Source organism: Benincasa hispida, chromosome 10, assembly GCF_009727055.1.
Source record: "Benincasa hispida cultivar B227 chromosome 10, ASM972705v1, whole genome shotgun sequence".
Taxonomy (NCBI): domain Eukaryota; kingdom Viridiplantae; phylum Streptophyta; class Magnoliopsida; order Cucurbitales; family Cucurbitaceae; genus Benincasa; species Benincasa hispida.
In genome coordinates, this window is record NC_052358.1 from 37,195,183 (window position 1) to 37,215,305 (window position 20,123).

A 20,123-nucleotide genomic window follows, 5' to 3' on the forward strand; every position below is an offset into this window, starting at 1 on the left:
ATATCCATAGTGTTACCGGGATATGGTTTCCCTATACTACAGACCCTTCAGGCTGTATCTTGAACATTGATCTCTATATGTCTCACATATAGTTCAAGACCGATAAGTAGCCTTGGATGTTAGTTTATTGGATTTAGGGATATTAAGACAAAAATAGACTAACAACACAAACAATAACATTTATTGAGTTAACATCTATAACTTTTTATTGATGACAAGCAATTAATAAGGTTTACTATCTATAAGTTTTAGGATATAAAACCTAACAAGAGCAATATTCGTTGATAGTCGACTCACAATTAGCAAGCTAATCTAACCCTTTGCTTCTAGTTGATTTATTACATTAATCAAGAATAAATCTAAAGTAGGAAAAGCAACATTCAAGCATTGGTTGTCGATCAATAATAAGAAATAGTCATTCATAATAGTATAATCAGATTAAAACCCATAAACAAGAGAATTTGAACAGTGTTGGGTGAAGAACTAGTCTCACAACGAAACTTAAAAGGGGAAAAGAAAATAGGGCTGGAAGAAGAAATAACAACGTGATCCCTCGTCAAATCGAGCTAACTTTTTTTTTTTATAATCTTAAGCAACCGCCGCGACATAAGGGTGCAGCGTCGCGATGCAATGTGGATGGAAACTCCCCTTGTCAAAGCATAGCAACGCCTCAACACGGATGCGTGCACAGCGATAGGTTCAGAGTGTCGTGGTGTTTCCCAAATTTAACAACTTTGAAGCTCTCGAGAAAATGCGTCAGACATGGTGCCGCTATGCTGTTGTCCGATGCTCCTCAAGGGCGTTTGCATAATTTTTCAACTTTATTCCTCCTTTGATGCAATTGAGCTCCAATTTGGTCCATTTTTGCTCATATATCTATTATTCTCTCAACTATAATTTTTAGCCTCTTTAAAGGTATTCCACAAATCAAACTATTTATGGCAAAACATACACTTTAAAGAAAAAAACACCCTTTCCTCAAAAGGAACATAATTACCATTTAGAGGTGATATTACCAAACACAAATTTAAAAACATGAAATACAATTTTCGTTTTCACTAAATCACTCATTTTCAAAGTTTTGTTTCTAAATCGTCTATCAAACAAACCTTTTTAACATCCAAACACTAGAACCTTATGACTCAGATATCCCTATACATATCAATAATCTTTAATCTTCAATTTATAATTTGTATAATAGGCTAGGTTTGGAGAATTTTTTTGTCCCTATTTATTGCCCTTTATTTTTTAAAATATCTCTATTATTCTCTTAACTTTAATTATTACTTCTCTTTAAAGGTATTCCACAAATCAAACTATTTATGGCAAAACATACGCTTTTCAAGAAAAATACCCTTTCTTCAAAAGGAACATAATTACCATTTAGAGAGGATATTATCAAAAAACACACACACATATATATATATATAAACATGAAATACAACTTAATTTTCATTAAATTACTTATTTTCAAATTTCTATTTCTGAATTGTCTACTAACAAACCCTTTAACATCCAAACATCGGAACCTTATGGCTCAAATATCCCTATACATAGCTATACTCTTTAATCTTCAATTTATAATCTGTATAATAGTCTAGGATTGGAGAATTTTTTCCACTCTCTTTATTGCCCTTTATTTCTTAAAATATGTCTATTATTATCTCAACTTTAATTATTAGTTCTCTTTAAAGGTATTCCACAAATCAAACTATTTATGATAAAAACATACCCTTTTCAAGAAAAACACCCTTTCTTCAAAAGGAACATAATTATCGTTTAGCGGGTGTTTGGCTAAATAACGTTAGTGGAATTGAGTTGGTTTTTTTTTACCAATTCACGCTAACTCACCCTAACTCTCCCTCCAACTCACCCTAATTCTCCATTCTACTAATATTTTCAATGGCTCCACCCATCGGCCAACGTCTGGATCATGTTTAAGTAATGCACTAAAAGTGGATAAGGTTGAGTGTCTTGACTTGGTGATACTACGGATACGGCCTACTTTGTAAACGTTACAAGAGTTGTAAGTGTTACAAGCGATTTGATCCAAATCGTTCATATGAAGACATGTGAGTTGGGATATCATATACAATGAGTTCGTATAAGATCGGACTGCGAAATAATTAATTTCTTAGTAACGCCGTTAACTGAAAAGATTAATATTTCATACTATGACCATAGGTAACTTGGTCTCAATCCTAAGTGAGTTATGGACTCCTGTCTATGAGAAAAATCATTTGATTTATACAGGTGAGAGTGGCCCGTGTCGTGGACTCAATATGCCTATATGTCATTCCTTCCCGCCTTTAAGGTAGCTATAATTTTTAGGAAGTTGGGAACATAGTTACACAAGAGGAAGCCCACTCCTTCCCGCCTTTAAGGTAAGTAGATAAATTGCTCCCTTTAATGTTGATTCCAGGTCATGAATAAGGGGCCTCTACCTCTCATTAGCATGAGAGGGATTTGTTTGTGGCAGGTCTATAAACAGGTTGTTCATTAGAGGATCAATGAGACTTAAAGAGAAAGAAGTAACTGTAGGGGTAAAATGGTAATTTTGACCCAACTATAATCACAAGCAATTTTTTTGAATGATTGAATTATTGATGACTAGTTATATCCATTGAAACAAAAATATATCTATTGTGTGAAGAGTGCAACTATAGATCATTGGTGGAGTGACCCACAACTAATAATTATTGATTAAATTAATTAAAGGGTTCAATTAATTTGACCTCGAATTGTTGGAGCTTTTAAACTATAGTTTCATTAGGTCCCCTACTAGCTCACTGAAGGTAAAACAAAGATCAGCTAATTTTTGGAATAGTTTAAATTATTCATTATTAAAACTATTTAATGAGCGAATAATATTTGAATAAGATTATAATATTAATTTATTATGAATTGGATTCATATTAAAACTATAAAATAAAATTAATATGAATGAGATTTATATTAAAACTAGGAAAATCATATTGGGTAGCAAAAATAATTTGCATATTTCCCATTTTGTCTTCACTTTTTTACCTTTGCAAATATGGCAAAACTGTATATAAATTATATTTATTCTTGTTTTGACATTTTAGTTTTTTCCTTTTTCTACCGAATCTCTCTCCCATTCAATCTGAAAAAATAATAAAATAAACATAAAGCTTCCATTTCCAATTTTCTTTCCAACTGTGTCTCCACCTATCTCTTCTCACATGCAACTATTTTTAGTTTTTCGTCTTCTTCCTTCTTTAATGTTCTTCTCTAGACCTAATTTTAGGTTTACTTATTTATTTATTTTCATTATGGTTCCTTTGTGCTGTTTTATTAGATTTTATTCTCTTTCTAATATTTTATTTTGATTGATTTTTTCAATTGGGATAGATCTTTGTATTTAATTTTAATTTGATTCTATTTATTGTTTGATTTATAGGGTTTTTTTTAACTTTGATTTAGGTTAATCTATAAACTGATATACAAAAATTGGACTAGATCAGTTGTATAAATGCATACACTATGACTAATAATCAAATGAATATACCAACCATTACTTTTACTGAAAAGAGAAATCTCATACCTATCTCTTACCTATGTCGAACTACTAAATATTTACTAATATATTAGTAAAATTTGTCACCAATAGATTAAGAGTGTATAAAAAACGTGTAAGTTTTGGTATGCTAATCCTACCAATATATTTAAAACCTATCGATTTTTTCAGTATATCAACAATATATCAAAATTTTAGAATACTCCAGTCCTCTATCGAATGTCAATCAACAAATGTATTAAATTTTCGAGTACAATCATTACTTTATGAGATGTCAATCAACAAACATATTAAATCTCTAGTACTCGACATACCATTATACGATATCGATGAGCAAGAATACTAAATATTATAAATATATCAGCATTATATCAGATATCAGACAAGATTATATTCGTCATAAATCAGTAAACACTTGAAGTAAAACATGAGTGTATCAACAATATATCTAGCACCAATCAACATTAGAAATGTTTCAGTAGTATATCTAACATCATTAAATCAATAACTTATTTTGAAGTAAAACATGTTTGTTTATTTTATAAGCATGATATTTCAGATATAGTAGCAATATATCAAATATAAGATATAAGTGTATCAAACATGAATTAGTAAATTCTTGAAGTAAGACATAAGTATATCAACAGTATGTTTAACACCAATCAACATTTCAGTAATTGGGTTAGGTTGATTTCTTTGCTATTTTTGCAAACATTAAAAAGCTAAGACACGGGCCTAATTTTTACAACACTTTTTGCTAATAATGTAAGAACCCTTTAAAACTTTAGGTTAAGAGAGAGATATGCATTTTTATATGATTTAAGTGCATAATTAATAACTGTGATATTTAAATATTAATAATTAATTGTTAATTAATTAATTATGTATTTATTTTTATTTAACTATTTATGTTTTTTTTTAAAAAAAAAACTAATATTATACATCCGATTTTATTTTTTTCAACTGACATTAAAGCTCGAAATTCTTATAATGTAAAATTTAAATAGATAATAATAATAATAATAATAATAATAATTTAAACTAAAAAATGGGATGAAATACATATAACTTCGGTAATGAAAAGTTACGGAAGAGTTGGTAGGGAGTTAAGCTAAGTTCCCACCCTTTGAGTTTTATTTGTATGAGGGTTGAGCAATTGAACACAGAAAAAAATATACGGATTTTTTTAACTCTGTGGAACCCTCTCTCTCTCAATTGAACGCCATATGGGAAAACAAATAAATAGTTTTGTCTGCGTCTTTTTGTCCTTTTTCGGATCCCATAATTCCATTGATCCCCTCAGAATAGTTGTATAGCCAATTGTTGGTGTCCATTCGTGATTTTGAGATTTTTCACATAGAGGGAGACTTAAGAAATTTGTGAAGATTCGTTCTTCAAATTTTTTTTTTCTCAATTTCTCTAATTGTATGCTTAACCTTTATTTTCATGTAAATCAATTCTCTATTTTCGCATCCCAATTCAAAGATAAAGAGTGTTAAAATATTTCTGCATTGGGATTCAATCCTTTCACTAAAATATAATCTTGAATTGGTAAACCAGCGATATCGACATCGATATTTTCTTCCTTGATTATTGATCCGTCAATAAAATTCAATTATAATTACACTAATTTTCATTACAAATTAGTAAACATGGTCTTAAATCTTCAACGTTTCGAAATAAAATAAAATATAATCTTAGATATTTATTCGCGTATTTGAAAGATAAAAATAATATTATCATAAGATAATCTTAACATATAAAAGGTAATGTTAATAGGAGAAAATCTTATTTTCATTTAAAAGAGAAATTGGGGAAGCATCACAATATTGCCCTGTGGCACCACGACGCTCTGAACTCTGTTGGCACACGTGCTTCGACAAGGGTTTTCCTAGCTCGTCAATGTTGTGGCACTGCACACTAGCGTCATGATACTTGCTCGAGTTTATAAAAGCAAAGTTAGCCCGAGTTAATGGGGGATCACACCGTTTTTCCTCTTCCAGCCCTATTTTCTTCCCATTCCAGTGTGAACACTTATTCTTTTCCATTTTTATCATCTCAAATCTTAATTTCTTGCATTATGAGGATGATTAGAGGAAAAAGGTAACTCTTCAAGCTTGGATTTTGATTGTTTTCCCATTTTTAATTTAGTTGTGAGACTTGTTCTTCATCCAACATTGTTCATATTCTATTGTTTATAAGTTTTAATTTGATTGTACTGTTATGAGTGGTTTCTTGTTATTGATTGACAACCAATGTTTGAATGTTATTTTTCCATGCTTTAGATTTATCCTTGATTAAGGTAATAAATCAATTAGAAGTAAAGGGTTAGATTAACTTACTCATTGTGATTCAACCATCAATGGGTATTGCTTTATTCAACCATGACATAAACCGTATTAAATGAATTAATTAGACTATTGACATTAATTTGTTCATCTAGCTTAATCCCTAAAGCTAATGCGATTAGAGAACTTAGGTTAATATGAATTCATCTAATTTAATTGGGCTTATTAGGAAATTAGGACAATTGCTTAGGATCTTGATCAATTTGTCTAGCTTAAGCATGAGATTTGATTTAGAGTTCAATGATCGATTAAGTTAATTGGGAAACATAATATCAAAACTCGAGGTAGATCCTTTCACTATTGAATGTTTACAAATTTCTCTCTTTTATTCTAATTTTACTTTCATGCAAATTTATTTTCCATTGCCACGATTCCAAACAACAACCCCCCGGTTTCTATACTATTATCTTTTCGATTAACAAATCTTCATGGTTCTATGTGGCTGGACTCCCACTAGAAGAAATTCGGGTTTCAATATCGGTTGAAAATAGTATTATTGGATGTATTATATCGGTTGAAAAAAATGGATTTTCAATGTCGGTTTAAAACCGACATTGAAGATGGCCTACAATGTCGGTTTAAAACCGACATTGAAGACCTCCCATTATTTTTCTTTTCTTTTATTAAAATTTCCATTTCCCTCTCACACGCAACAATTTCATTTCTCTCAGCTCTCTCACTTTACCAAAACTAAAATTTAAACCCTAGATCGGCTGGTCTCACCTATCCAAACAAACTCTCTCCTCTCTCAATAGCTGCTGGTCGGCCGTCTGCCTTTAGGTGGGGTTGTCTTCATTGTTGCCTTTAGGTTTCAAGTGAGCTTGGCATTGTCCAATTTTAGGTGGGCTATCGTTGGTTGTCCGAAGCTGGTCGCATGGGGTGTGTGTCCGATTTCAGGTGAGCTTGGCGTTATCCGATTTCAGGTGAGCTAACGTTGGTTGTCCGGAGATCTATTTCAATCATCGATCTCTGGGTTAGATCCGTTCAAAGGTGAAATTTTCTTTGTTCCCACTCCATATTTCAATCTTCGATCTTCAAGATACATTTTATTACCCTATTTCAATCTTCGATCTTTGGGTTAGCAAGTTGATTGTTTGTTTATAATTATGCAAGTTGTACTGAACATTTGTACCCTTTGTTTATAATTATGAAGTATAGAAAAAAAAAACACACACACACCCTTTGTACTCATAGATTTCACGTTGGATTAAGTACAAATAATATAAGGAAGAAAGAGAAGGGGAAAAAAACTGTAGTTCCCTTCCAACTCACTCCACTGATTGTTTTAACAAAAACTATGGAGTCCATTTATCAGTTCTATCGTCACACTCACAAACAGATAATATGTTTCTTTTCAACACCTTATGCACAACTTCGAAGGAACCAATTAAACCTATCCCATTTGCAATCAACACAGTACCTATTAGAAGGACTATTAACTGTATAAATAGTATGCTGACATATCATTTGTTACATTTCGTCTCTGTATTTGTAGTGTAGCCTAGGAACAAATGAAAACCACCACAGTAAAAAATGAGGTGTCTATGAATTGGTTAGACAAATTGTAAAATTTGTTGTGCTAAACTCATGGTTTAACTCATGGTTTTCATGATTTTGTTGATTTTGTTGGGCTAAACTCATGGTTTAACCACCACAGTAAATGATTTTGTTGGGCTAAACTCATGGTTTTCATGTCACCGTAAATTTCACCGTCCGTCCAGTGGTTTCAATCTCAGGTGGATTTTGTTGGATTTTGTTGGGGTTTCTGTTTCTTTGCCTAATGATTCTCATGTCACGTGGATTTTGTTGGGGATGTTTATCTCATTACACATATTGTCTTGACTGATGTTTTGTATATTCCCACTTTTGCTTTCAATTTCAGCTTCATTAGTGCATTAACACAACTATTACTATTACTATTAAACTTGATGGTAACAATTGTGTTCTTTAGGACAAGTCGTCTTTGACCATAATTGGCAAGGCTAGCTTATCTCATGGATGGTATGTTTTGGACAATGTTTCATATTTGCCAACTACTTATGATGTATGCCCACTGGCTAGACCAAAAGCATTTGTCTTTTGCATCAAATAAACATGTTGTTGCTTATGTTTTTGAACTAACACATTGTGATGTTTGGGGATTACATCATGTTGCTTCTCATGCTAGTTATCGTTGTTTTGTATTCATCTGGAAGTATTTATAAAAAGAGTCTAACTGTAAGGACACGGTTTATTGTGATATTTGTTTGGATTCAATACTTGATTTTGAGTGAAGTTTTTCATTTGTTAGGTTCAAGTTTGACCTGTAAGGCTAAATTTTGATTTTTGGGGATTTGGAAAGAAGATAGGAAGATTGCATTGGACGTGTTTTAAGAAGGTTGATAAGTGGAGAAGGTGCACCCAACACAAAAAAGATTTCATAACAACATTAATAACATGGACAAGGTAATATTTATAAGATGCTTATCTTAAAAGTCTAGTTGTTCTAAATTTGTTGAAGTTGCATATTTTACAATCATGGATAAGTCATGGATGAAAATGAATAGAATATCAGTTGAGTATGGTTTAGGGGTCGAGATGTTTATTAAAAATGGTCTACAACATTCAAATATACCGAAAGTCATAATTGTCCACGTTTATAGTGTGTTAATGCAAAGACTCTAGATGTGAACAAAATAAGAGAACACTTATTTTTTAATGGTATAGATCAAAGTTATCAGATATGGATTTTTCATGGTGAATCATTACCGATTAAGAGGAACAATGAAAATGTGTCTACTAGTGAAAGAGACGAAGGTGATGAGGATGATGTTGATGTTGATGACACAATTGGAATGTTTGAGGCTGCATACAATAACTATTTTAGTAGAAAATCCAATAATTTTGAAGAATTATTAGATGATGCGAAGAAACCATTGTACCCAAATTGTAAAACTTTTTCCAAAATATCTACATCGGTAAAGTTATATAATTTAAAAGCTAAATTTGGATGGAGGATAAGAGTTTTACTGAGTTGTTGGAATTAATTCATGACATATTACCTAGTCTTAATGAAATTCCAACTTCTACTTATGAAGCAAAAAAGATGGGTATTCTTGGAATGAAGTATGAGAAGATTCATGCATTTAGAAATGATTGTTGCTTGTTTAAAAAAGAACTCTCTAATACAAATGTATGCCCCATTTATGGTACATCAAGATGGAAGCTTCTTAAACGAAAAGGCTAAGAATATCCCAGCAAAAGTCATGTGGTATTTCCCCCCAATTCCAAGATTTGAAAGAATGTTTCGAAGTAAAGAGACAGCAAGTTTATTGACGTGGCATGCTAAAAAAAAAAAACAGATGATTTATTAAAACATCCCAAAGATGTCCTATCGTGGAAAAAAATAGACAATTTGTGGCCAGAGTTTGGGTCAGAACCTAGAAATCTTCGTCTTGCTATTTCAACAGATGGGGTAAATCCACATGGAGATCTGAGTAGTAGATATAGTTGTTGGCCATTGATGTTAGTGACGTATAATCTACCTCCATGGTTGTGCATGAAGCGAAAATTTTTTATGTTGACTGCACTAATATTTGGTCCTAAACAACCAGGAAATGACATAGATGTTTATTTAGCTCCGTTAGTAGATGACTTGAAAAACTTTGGAAAGATGGGGTAGAATGTTACGATGCATATGAAGAACAAGGTTTCATGCTTAAAGCCATTTTATTATGGACCATTAATGATTTTTCTACGTATGGTAACTTGTGTGGTTGTACAGTTAAAGGATATCATGCATGTCCAATTTGTGGAGAGAATACTTCATCCATTTATTTACCAAAAGGGAAGAGGATGGCATATCTCGGGCATCGCAAGTTTCTACCCTGCCATCATCCATATAGGAAACAAAAGAAAGCTTTTAATGGCACACAAGAATTAGAATTTGGTCCAGAACCATTGAGTGGGGAAGAAATTCTTGCATAGACAAGTAAGTATTAATATTCATTTGATAAGAAAAGTATCAAAGAAAAGAACAGTGGAGATAAGACTTCAACTTATTGGAAGAAAAAATCTATTCTTTTCGATTTAGAATATTGGAAGTATCTTGACGTGCGACATTGTTTAGACGTGATGCACATTGAAAAGAATGTATGTGCAAATTTTATTGGCACATTGCTTGATATTCCTGGTAAAAAAAAAGATGGAATAAAGACTCGATTAGATTTGGTGGAATTGAACATTATATCAGAGTTAGCCCCTTAAGTAGGAGAGAAAAAAGTCTTTTTACCTCCCGCATGTTATACATTAACACGAGCTGAGAAATTGAGCTTTGTAAGGTACTATCAGAAATTAAAGTACCTGAAGGCTATTAATCGAACATTCAAAGTTTAGTGTCGCTCATAGATTTGAAACTTTACGGACTTAAGTCGCATAACCATCACGTTCTTATGCAATAATTATTACTGGTAGCCATTCGTGATATTTTACCCAAACATATAAGACTTGTAATTACTCACCTATGCTTCTTCTTTAATGCTATATGTTGCAAGGCGATCAATTCATCTCAGTTAAAGGGTATGCAAGAGGATATTGTTGTCACTCTATGCCTCTTAGAGAAGTATTTTCCTCCATCATTCTTCACAATAATGGTACACTTTGTAGTGCATCTCGTAAAAGAAATTGAGTTTTGTGGACCAGTTTATTTGAGGTGGATGTATCCTTTTAAACGACACATGAAAGTGTTGAAAACTTATGTACGAAATAGAAATCGACCAGAAGGATGTGTTGGAGAAAATTATATTGTTGAAGAGACTATAGAGTTTTGTTCTGAATTCGTATCTGGTGTTAATTCTATTGGGCTAAACTCATAAACAAAGAAAGCGAATTCAAATATTGATAGAGCATTGTCATCTGCTTCTTTTATCAGATCGAGTAAGGATGAGTTGGATCAAGTTCATCTTTATGTCCTTCAAAATATAAATGATGTGCTTCCTTACGTCGAGTATGTAGATCTTCATCTTATTCTTGTTTTAGGTTACTTGATTATTCAATAATCTACAAACTTTGTCATTTATAATCGGCAACATATGGATATTTTGTCTAAGCTCAATTCTAGTAAAAGTAAAAGTAGAAAGTGGGTTCAAGAAGAGCATAATCGTACATTCAGTCGGTGGTTGTCCACACGGGTAATCTCTAGAGACCTACTATTTGATGTATAATTAAATGTTAACTACTAAAATATTATGAAATATATCGTAGGTTGCACTAGCTCTCGAAGTACCCAAAAATTCCATATCGCCTTCTTTGACATGGATAACTAATAGACCTTGTCAAACTGTGGCAAAATATTCTGGTTATGTGGTCAATGGTTACTATATCACACAAAGAATCGCGATGATGTTAGGAAGGTTCAAAATAGTGGAGTTAATATAATGGTTACCACAATACAAGTCTCTAATGCTAAGGATAAAACGTTCATCATGTCAGATATGACCTTTTATGGTGTAATACAAGAAATATGGAGCTTGACTATCATGGATTATCATTTATTTTATTCAAATGTAATTGGGTTGAGAATAGAACTGGAGTCAAAATAGATGAGTTTGGGTTTACTATTGTGGACCTCAATCGTATTGGACATAAATCAGACCCATTTATTTTAGCCTTTCAAGCAAAACAAGTATTCTATGTAAAAGACCCCGCAAATTCGGGTTGGTCAATTGTTTTAACATCTCCACAACAAACAATTGAGGTTGATTTTTATGAAGATGAAATAGGAGATATGCTACAAGAATGTGGTTATGGAGATATGTAAAGAATGCCCAATGTTGATACATTTACTGAGATTGATGATACGATATCCACATACATTAGACATGACTATGAAGGTCGATGGGTTGATAAATAATGTATTAAATATGGTATGTCATTTACTATGGTTATTTGTATTTAAATATTAAGACTATATTTTTTTGTGTGAGTAATGTTTTTTTTTTCTTGCAGATTGACATGGAAAATTCAACAAGTAGCAGTGATGATGATAGAAATATGATCCCACAAAATATAGTAGAATAAGTATACCACGTGGCCCAACTATAATGTCTAAGTTAGCACAAATAAGGACATCTGGGCAACGGTTGACCATCGATTATAACGAACATGGACAACCGGTTGGATCTGGAGCAAAGAAGATGCAGAGTTATATAGGAGTTTGTGTTCGACAACAAATTCCTATAATGTATGATTCTTGGAAAAAGTTCCAAATCATTTAAAAGACAAACTTTTTTATTATGTAGCGGTATGTTTTCTAAACTTTTAATTCATGTACATAGTAGTTTATTAGTTTATTATTTAACTACTTTTTTCATTGTGCATATGTCGTTCAATGTGGACTCTAAGTCCAAACATTGTATACTAATGTCTGCATCTAGGAAGTTTCGGACTTTCAAGACAACATTGACTCAAAAGTTCATACTTCCATTTAAGAATGAACCTTCGGTCTTGCAATTTCCACCACAACAATATTCTCATATAGAGCAAGATCATTGGACATCGTTCGTCAACGAACGATTAACTGAAGAATGGGAGGTAAGTCATTCACAATAAATTACACAATAAATTACATGTCAACATTATCATTGTTTTGATAGGTAACTTCAACTAGATTTGTTGTATAGAAAATCAATCGTGTTAAAAAAGAAAGACATGTGAAATGTGTATATAATCACCACATTTCTCGGAAGGGCTATGCGAATCTTGCCCAAGAATTAGTGAGTTATTCGACTTAAATTAAATATTTTATTCTAATATGTTTATGCCAATTAAATATGTATGTTCATGTAGAACCTATCGAGTGACCCTTCTTTCAGGCGACTTTATGGAAAGAAGCAAAAAAAGGAAAGAATAATGAATACTTTGATGAAGTTATTCGAGAATGTGCCAATCGAATTGTAAGTATATATTATGCAAAATTTAAGATGACATATATAAGTTTAAGATGATATAGATATTGTGTGAAAATTGTAATATGTTTTACAGGATAAATTGGCTAAAGTTCATGAAGGTGAAGATGTTCTCACCGAAGCATTGGGTACGGAAGAACATTGGGGACATGTTAGAGGAATGGGTGATTTTGTTTCCCATTGTCAATATTTCAAATTAGTAAAACCAAAGTCCTCTATGAGCCAAGAAACTGAAGGAGGCTCTAGTCAAAAAATTGTTCGACATGGTAAAATGTCAAGAGAAAGAACTCACAGCAAACAATCTCATCAGTCCAAATCATCTGTTGGAAGTGTTGCACTAAGTGCATCTAAAGAAGATACTGAGAAGATGTCTAAAGAAGATTTGGAGGTAATTTATTTATCATGACTTTTAAATTTTAATCATATTTTACGTGCTTAACCATATGACATATTTAAATTTGTTAAGGAGATACCATGCCACTTGGCTATAGAAATTGTAGATAATATTGTTGCAGTAGTCACAACATTTGATGATGATGTATCATACTTAACTGTTAAAGTTCTGATTGACATTACCATTAGAGAAGATTTGTCTATACCAATTCCTGTGAAGGATAAAATAGAGTTCTTAAAGCGAGCAATGGGCAACTTCGTAAAATGGCCTTGCAAACTTGTAGTTATGGGTCATGAGAAAAAAATTATGTTTCCTTTTCAGTTTATGAGTTTGGTTATTTATTATTTTTCCTACTTTGAATTTTTGTAACTTTAGTTATTGTAGGATCATTCACCAATTAAGAGCTTCAGCCAGTCATCCAAATATGCTAACGCTAATGGTACTATCAAATTATTGAATGGACATGTCATGCATAACATAAACGATGTAGACATGATCCGTATCTCTTTCGACGAGCATATATTTGGAAGAGACAAATTTATTTATTTAGGCCATGATGTTCTGCTCCAATATTGCAATATGGTTGAAATAGGCTACATGTGTATTTTGACATACATTGCATAAGTATTACTCATCTAAATTCATCATGTATACTTTGTATCATGTTGATAAATAATAACTTTTACTTTGTTTAGGTATCTTTGGGATGAATGTGGTCGTGATATTACGAAGAGGTTTTTTATAATTGATCAAGCAAGAATATCGCCACACATGAAGTTTCAAGATATCTGATCCAGAAATTTAGCCAATCAACTAGAATTAGCTAATTTAGACCAAATAGTCCTCATTCCATATAACATAGGGTACGTAAATTGTGTTTATGTTGTGGCTAATTTGCATTATACACGTACTAATATTTCAAAATTGTTTCTTCTTATAGTTATCATTGTATATTGATTGTAATCAATCTACAAGAAAATTGTGTTTATGTTTTGGATTCGAAGCAAGGTTCAAGAGAATTTTCATGGAGTTATAAATATGTAAGTGTAATTGAACTTTCTTAGCTCTTAATTGAAGTATTTATGTTTAACTAATGTTTTTAAACTATTTAGTAGATTAAAAACATGGCAAGCCAAGCACTATCTCCAACACTATCGGTCTTCTCAAAAATGAAAACCTGTAAAGGTAAATTTGTATTCATTTTTTAGCAATTTATGTTCATTTGACTTCTTTATAACAATTTAACAATTATTTTCAACTTTATATGCAGTGCCTTCGTCAATTAGATTTTGTAGGATGCAGGTACTATGTGCAAAAGTATATACACAAAATAGTGCATAATCCTACTACTCATATTACTAGCCTCGTACGTAAATTATTTATTTTTTATATAGTCTAGCTTTAATTTAATAAATGGACGTAAACTTATGTTGAGTTTATCTTTTTTTTTTTTTTTTTTCCTTTTTATAGTTCAATACAAAAGATGCATATACGCAAGGAGAGATCGACGTAATTCGGACCCAATAGACATGTTTTGTTGACCGATTTGTGTAAGGATGTAATTCTTGTTTTTTGTCTCAATAGAATGTAAATGCTATCTTAGAATAAATTTGTGGATAAATGATCTGTTTATTATTGGAAGCTGTATTCTAGTTTTGTGATTCTTGTTTATTCATGGAATTAGTACTACTTGATAATTGTGAATGAGAGAAATGATGGCTTTGATGTAAGTATTCTATGAAAGTCTGGTTTTGGTATTGTGATTGTTGTTTATGGATAAATTCATAGGTGGAAGACATGATCTGTTTATTATTAGAAGTTGTATTTATGGTATTGTGATTCTTGTTTATTCATGGAATTAGTACTAGATATTTATGAATGAGAGAAATGATGGCTTGGTGTAAGTATTCTATGAAAGTTTAGTTCTGGTATTGTGATTCTTGTTTGTTGATAAATTCATAAGTGGAAGACATGATCTGTTTACCATTGAAAGTTGTATTTATGGTATTGTGATTCTGGTTTATTCATGGAACTAGTAGATATTTGTAAATGAGAGAAATGATGGCTTGGTGTAAGTATTCTATGAAAGTTTGGTTCTGGTTGGCTTGGTGTAAGTATTCAATGAAAATCTGGTTCTGGTATTGTGATTCTTGTTTGTCGATAAATTCATAGGTGGAGACATGATCTGTTTATCATTGAAAGTTGTATTTATGGTATTGTGATTCTGATTTATTCATGGAACTAGTACTAGATATTTGTGAATGTGAGAAATGATGGCTTGGTGTAAGTATTCTATGAAAGTCTAGTTTTGGTTGGCTTGGTGTAAGTATTCTATGAAAGTCTAGATCTAGTATCGTGATTCTTGTTTGTGGATAAATTCATAGGTGGAAGACATAATATGTTTATCATTGGAAGATGTATTCATGATTTTGTGATTCTGGTATTGTGATTCTTGTTTATTCATGGAATTAGTACTACTTGATATTTGTAAATGAGAGAAATGATGACTTTGGTGTAAGTATTCTATGAAAGTCTGGTTTTGGTATTGTGATTCATGTTTGTGGATAAATTCATAGGTGGAAGACAAATATTGATGGGCTCGCCATGCCATTTTTTTTATACTATTTAATATAAAACAATGATGGACATTTCATGACCCAACACGAGACATATAATGTCGTTTTTAACTTATTTGACCAAAACGATTGATTCGGCAATGGAATTTAGAAAAACGGATAGATTCGTACTTCAATGTCGGTTAAGAATTTTAAAAAAACAGGCTTTAATGTGGTTGCAACCGACATTAAAGACCTTTAATCACTAAAGTCCTTTAATGTTAGTTGCAAAACTTTCAACATTGAGACTTTCAATATCGGTTGCAACCGACATTGAAGGTCTTTAATGTCGGTTGCAACCGATATTAAAGGCCGCAATATTTGTGTTACTAAAGGCCTTTAATGTCGGTTTAAAACCCACATTAAAGGCAACTGACATTAAAGGCCTTTAATAACACTACCTTTAATGTCGGTTTAAAACCGACATTAAATGCCGAATTTCTTCTAATGTCCGTACTTCATTTTACTATTTTTAGAGAGTAAGGCACAAAATTTTATTTGATTTGGGTCGGAAGGTGTTTACGACGCCCTTTCGTCACATATCAAAAATCTAATTTAAACTAGTTTTAGTTCTCACTTAAATATTAAGTTGACTATAAACCATCATTAATTAATTCATTAATAATTTTAAGTTAAAAAATCTATAGAATTATATTATATGTCTGTTAATTTGTTACATAATACATATTTTAATTAGAAATAAATAATTGAGTTCAAAACAAGATATACTATATTTTTAAACGCTTTAATCTTTATATAACTCTGCATTTTAAAATTTAAAATTCAAAATTTGTTGCAATGGAAACATAAAAATGTTCCGAGTTTGTACTATTTGGATCACAAAATCTAAAAAACAATTATCAAATACATAATCTAGATTATTTGTCAAACACATATTTTTTATACACCCTACAATTTGGAGATCTCAACTTTGTGAAAAATGTTGATAGAAATACTGATAAAATATCGATGTCAATAAATATTTATAGAGAAAATTTACACAAGAAAATTCAAATTAATATATAAACATTTTACATAATTTAAATGTTTAAATAATTTTGTTTATATTATATTTATAATAATAACATTTTGTTGCTTCCTGTTTATGTTTCACTCTCAGTTCTTATTTCAATGTTGAAACCCTGAACATGTGGAAATATTTGTTTAGCATAAATTCTTAATATCTATAGTGAATAGATAAACCTTAGGATTATTCATGCCAAATTGTCAAGAAAAACATAATGGATTCCATTGCAAATTTGATGATAGCTTCAAGATGAAGATGGATGGCTATGGTTTCCTCAACTACTCTTAGTGGGATCTCTCTCTAGATGGGATTCAAGAAAAACTGAGTGCTTATTGTTTTGGTATATTGGGGACCATAGCCCTAAGATCTATCTCTAGATGGGATTCACATATAATTACTAATTCACTTAATTCTAACCAAAACATTTCAAATTAACTTATCATGCTACTCTAAGGCTAATCCATTTACGAGCTAGTAAGGGGACCTTATGAACCTACAAATCATGGGCTTCAACGATCCGAGATTAATTGGCTAAACTCTTTGTACGGAATTAACCGCCATTTGTTAACTAATGGGTCACTCCACTAAAGCCCATAGTTGCACTCCCCTCACTGTAGATATATTATGTCCACTCGATATAACTATGATTAGTAAGTTAACCCTTCACAAGTTGTTCGTAATAACGGTTGGATCAAATGTCTGTTTTACCCCCAAGATTACCTCTTGTTCCTTAAGTCCCACTAATCCTCTAAGGAACAATTAGTTCATAATCCGATCAACAAACCGAGTCCCTCTCGGGCCAATGAGAGGGTGGGGCCCCTTGTTCAAGACCCATAGTCAGCACTTAAGGGAACAACCTCTCTACTATCCCTAAAAGCGGGTAGGAGTGAATTTCATCTTATACCATATGTCTCAGCTATCTACCTAGTCTTACCCTGAAATGGAGGTTTATTGAGCCAATGCTGTTAAGACAACCCTCACCTATGCAAATCTAAGGATAATCCTGAATAAACAGGAGTTCATAGTTAGCTCAAGATTAGAGTCAAGTTACCTAGGTCATTGTTTTGAAATAGTCAGTCTTAAAATATAAACAGTGTTATAAAGTAAGAGTGATTGATTTCGTGGTCCGATCTTGTACAAACTTATTGCACAAGACACTCCCACTACTCATGTCATAATATGTACGAATTAGGATCACATTGTCTATAGCACTTCAACTCTTTGTAACAACTAAAGAGTGGGCTGCATCTGATAGTATTACCAGAATAAGACACCCAACCTCATTCATATAATATAGACCATTTTTACTATTTACTCGAACTTGATCTATTTTATGTCTTCACATAAAGTTCAAGTAATTATATAATAGTCATGGATCTTTTAGTTTATTGGATTTATTCCTAAAAGGAAATAAGCAATTCACATATTCAATAACAACTTATTGAATTTTTAAAATAAGTTTTATCTTTTACAAATACCGAGTTTTAGGACATAAAACCCAATAGGTATCAAGTCCACTAATTAGCCAAGCAAACTCAATTGATGTTCACTAGGTAAAGTTCAAAGTATTTACTACTTATCTGTTCTTCGTTGGGATGTACCTTCTATCTTAGTTTGTCAACTTACCATTTATGGGGGGATGATTAGAATAAATGGTATGTAACTTTTCATGTAGGGTTAAATCTTTTCAATTCCATAAGTTGTATTCTTTGATAAATGGTTTCCTCCTTTTCATAAATTACCAAATTGAAGAAATGACATAACTATTTGAATGACCACGAATTAGTCTATAAATATGTCATTTCTTCAATTTTTTTTCTTAACTTTTTTATAAGCATTTTTTCTCTCATAAACTTTCCTCCCTTTTTATAAATTTGTGCAAGTTCGGTATATCAACAAAATTTAGTTCGTTGATCTTGTGGACGGGGTGCTACATCCATAAGAAGGGTGATCTATTCTATCCTGTGAGGCAATTACACTCTCAGCCACCAGGGTGAGTAAATTTGTCTTAAGGAAACAATGTGAATTCGTTGGACTCAGATCTTTAATGTATATGTTCGATTTTAGTTTAATGTACTTTTGCCTTCATAACAAATCCTTCAAATCTTCAACCAAAATAAGGGATACATTTAAAGAAAGCTAAACAAAAACGAACCATAATCAATAAGCTGATCCTTCTTAAGTCATCGTAATTACAGGTGGATCAAAATTACCATTTCACCCCTGTAAATACATCTTGTTTCTTAAGTTCCCACTAACCCTCTAATGAACCATTTGATTCATAATACTACTCATGAATCATGTCCTTCTTTATCATGAGAAGGGGGGCCCGATTGTTTAAGACCTAGGATCAACACTTAAGAGAACAACCTATTTACTAACCCTAAAATGGATAGAAGTGGATGTCATCTTCTAGGGCTATACCCGCAGCTAACCATCCGGTCTTATCCCCAAAATGAAAGGCTTATTGAGCAGTGATGTTGGACTACTCTCACCCATTAAGATCAAAGGATAATCCCGATTAAACAGGAGTTCAGAGATAGATCAAGATTAAGATCGAGTTATCCTAGGTTACTTAAGTATGAAATAGTCAATTTTTACTATAAACGGTCATTATAAAGAAAAGTGAATATTTCGTGGTCTAGTAGGCAAACTTATTACATAGGATACCCCCACTCACATGTCTCTATATGAATAATCTATGGATCACATAATTTGTATTACATATACAAAATGGGCCGCGTCCAATATTGTTACCAGGATGAGATACCCCTTTTCATCTATATACTTATAGACCATTTAGACTATATACTATTAACTTGATCATTTTTATGTCACCAAGTTAAAGTATTCGTACTCTAGCCATTGATATGTTTATTGGGTTTTCATAATAGAATGCAAAATCAACAACTCAATAATATTTTATTGATAAATAGAATGTTTAACACAAAATTTACGAACTGCGAGTTCTTGGACACCAATCAAAATTCTAATTTAATTTGGGTCAGAAGGTGTTTACGACGCCCTTTCGACACCGATCAGAATTTTAATTTAAACAATTATTCTAAATGTATTTGTTATTATATTTATAAGGCATAAAACTAGTTTTAGTTCTCAACTAAATATTAAGTTGACTATTTAAAGCATCATTAATTAATTCATGAACATTTTTAAGTTAAAAAAATTTGTAGAATTATTATTTTTTTAATATTATATGTTTGATAATACATCAAATAATTCATATTTTAATTAGAAAC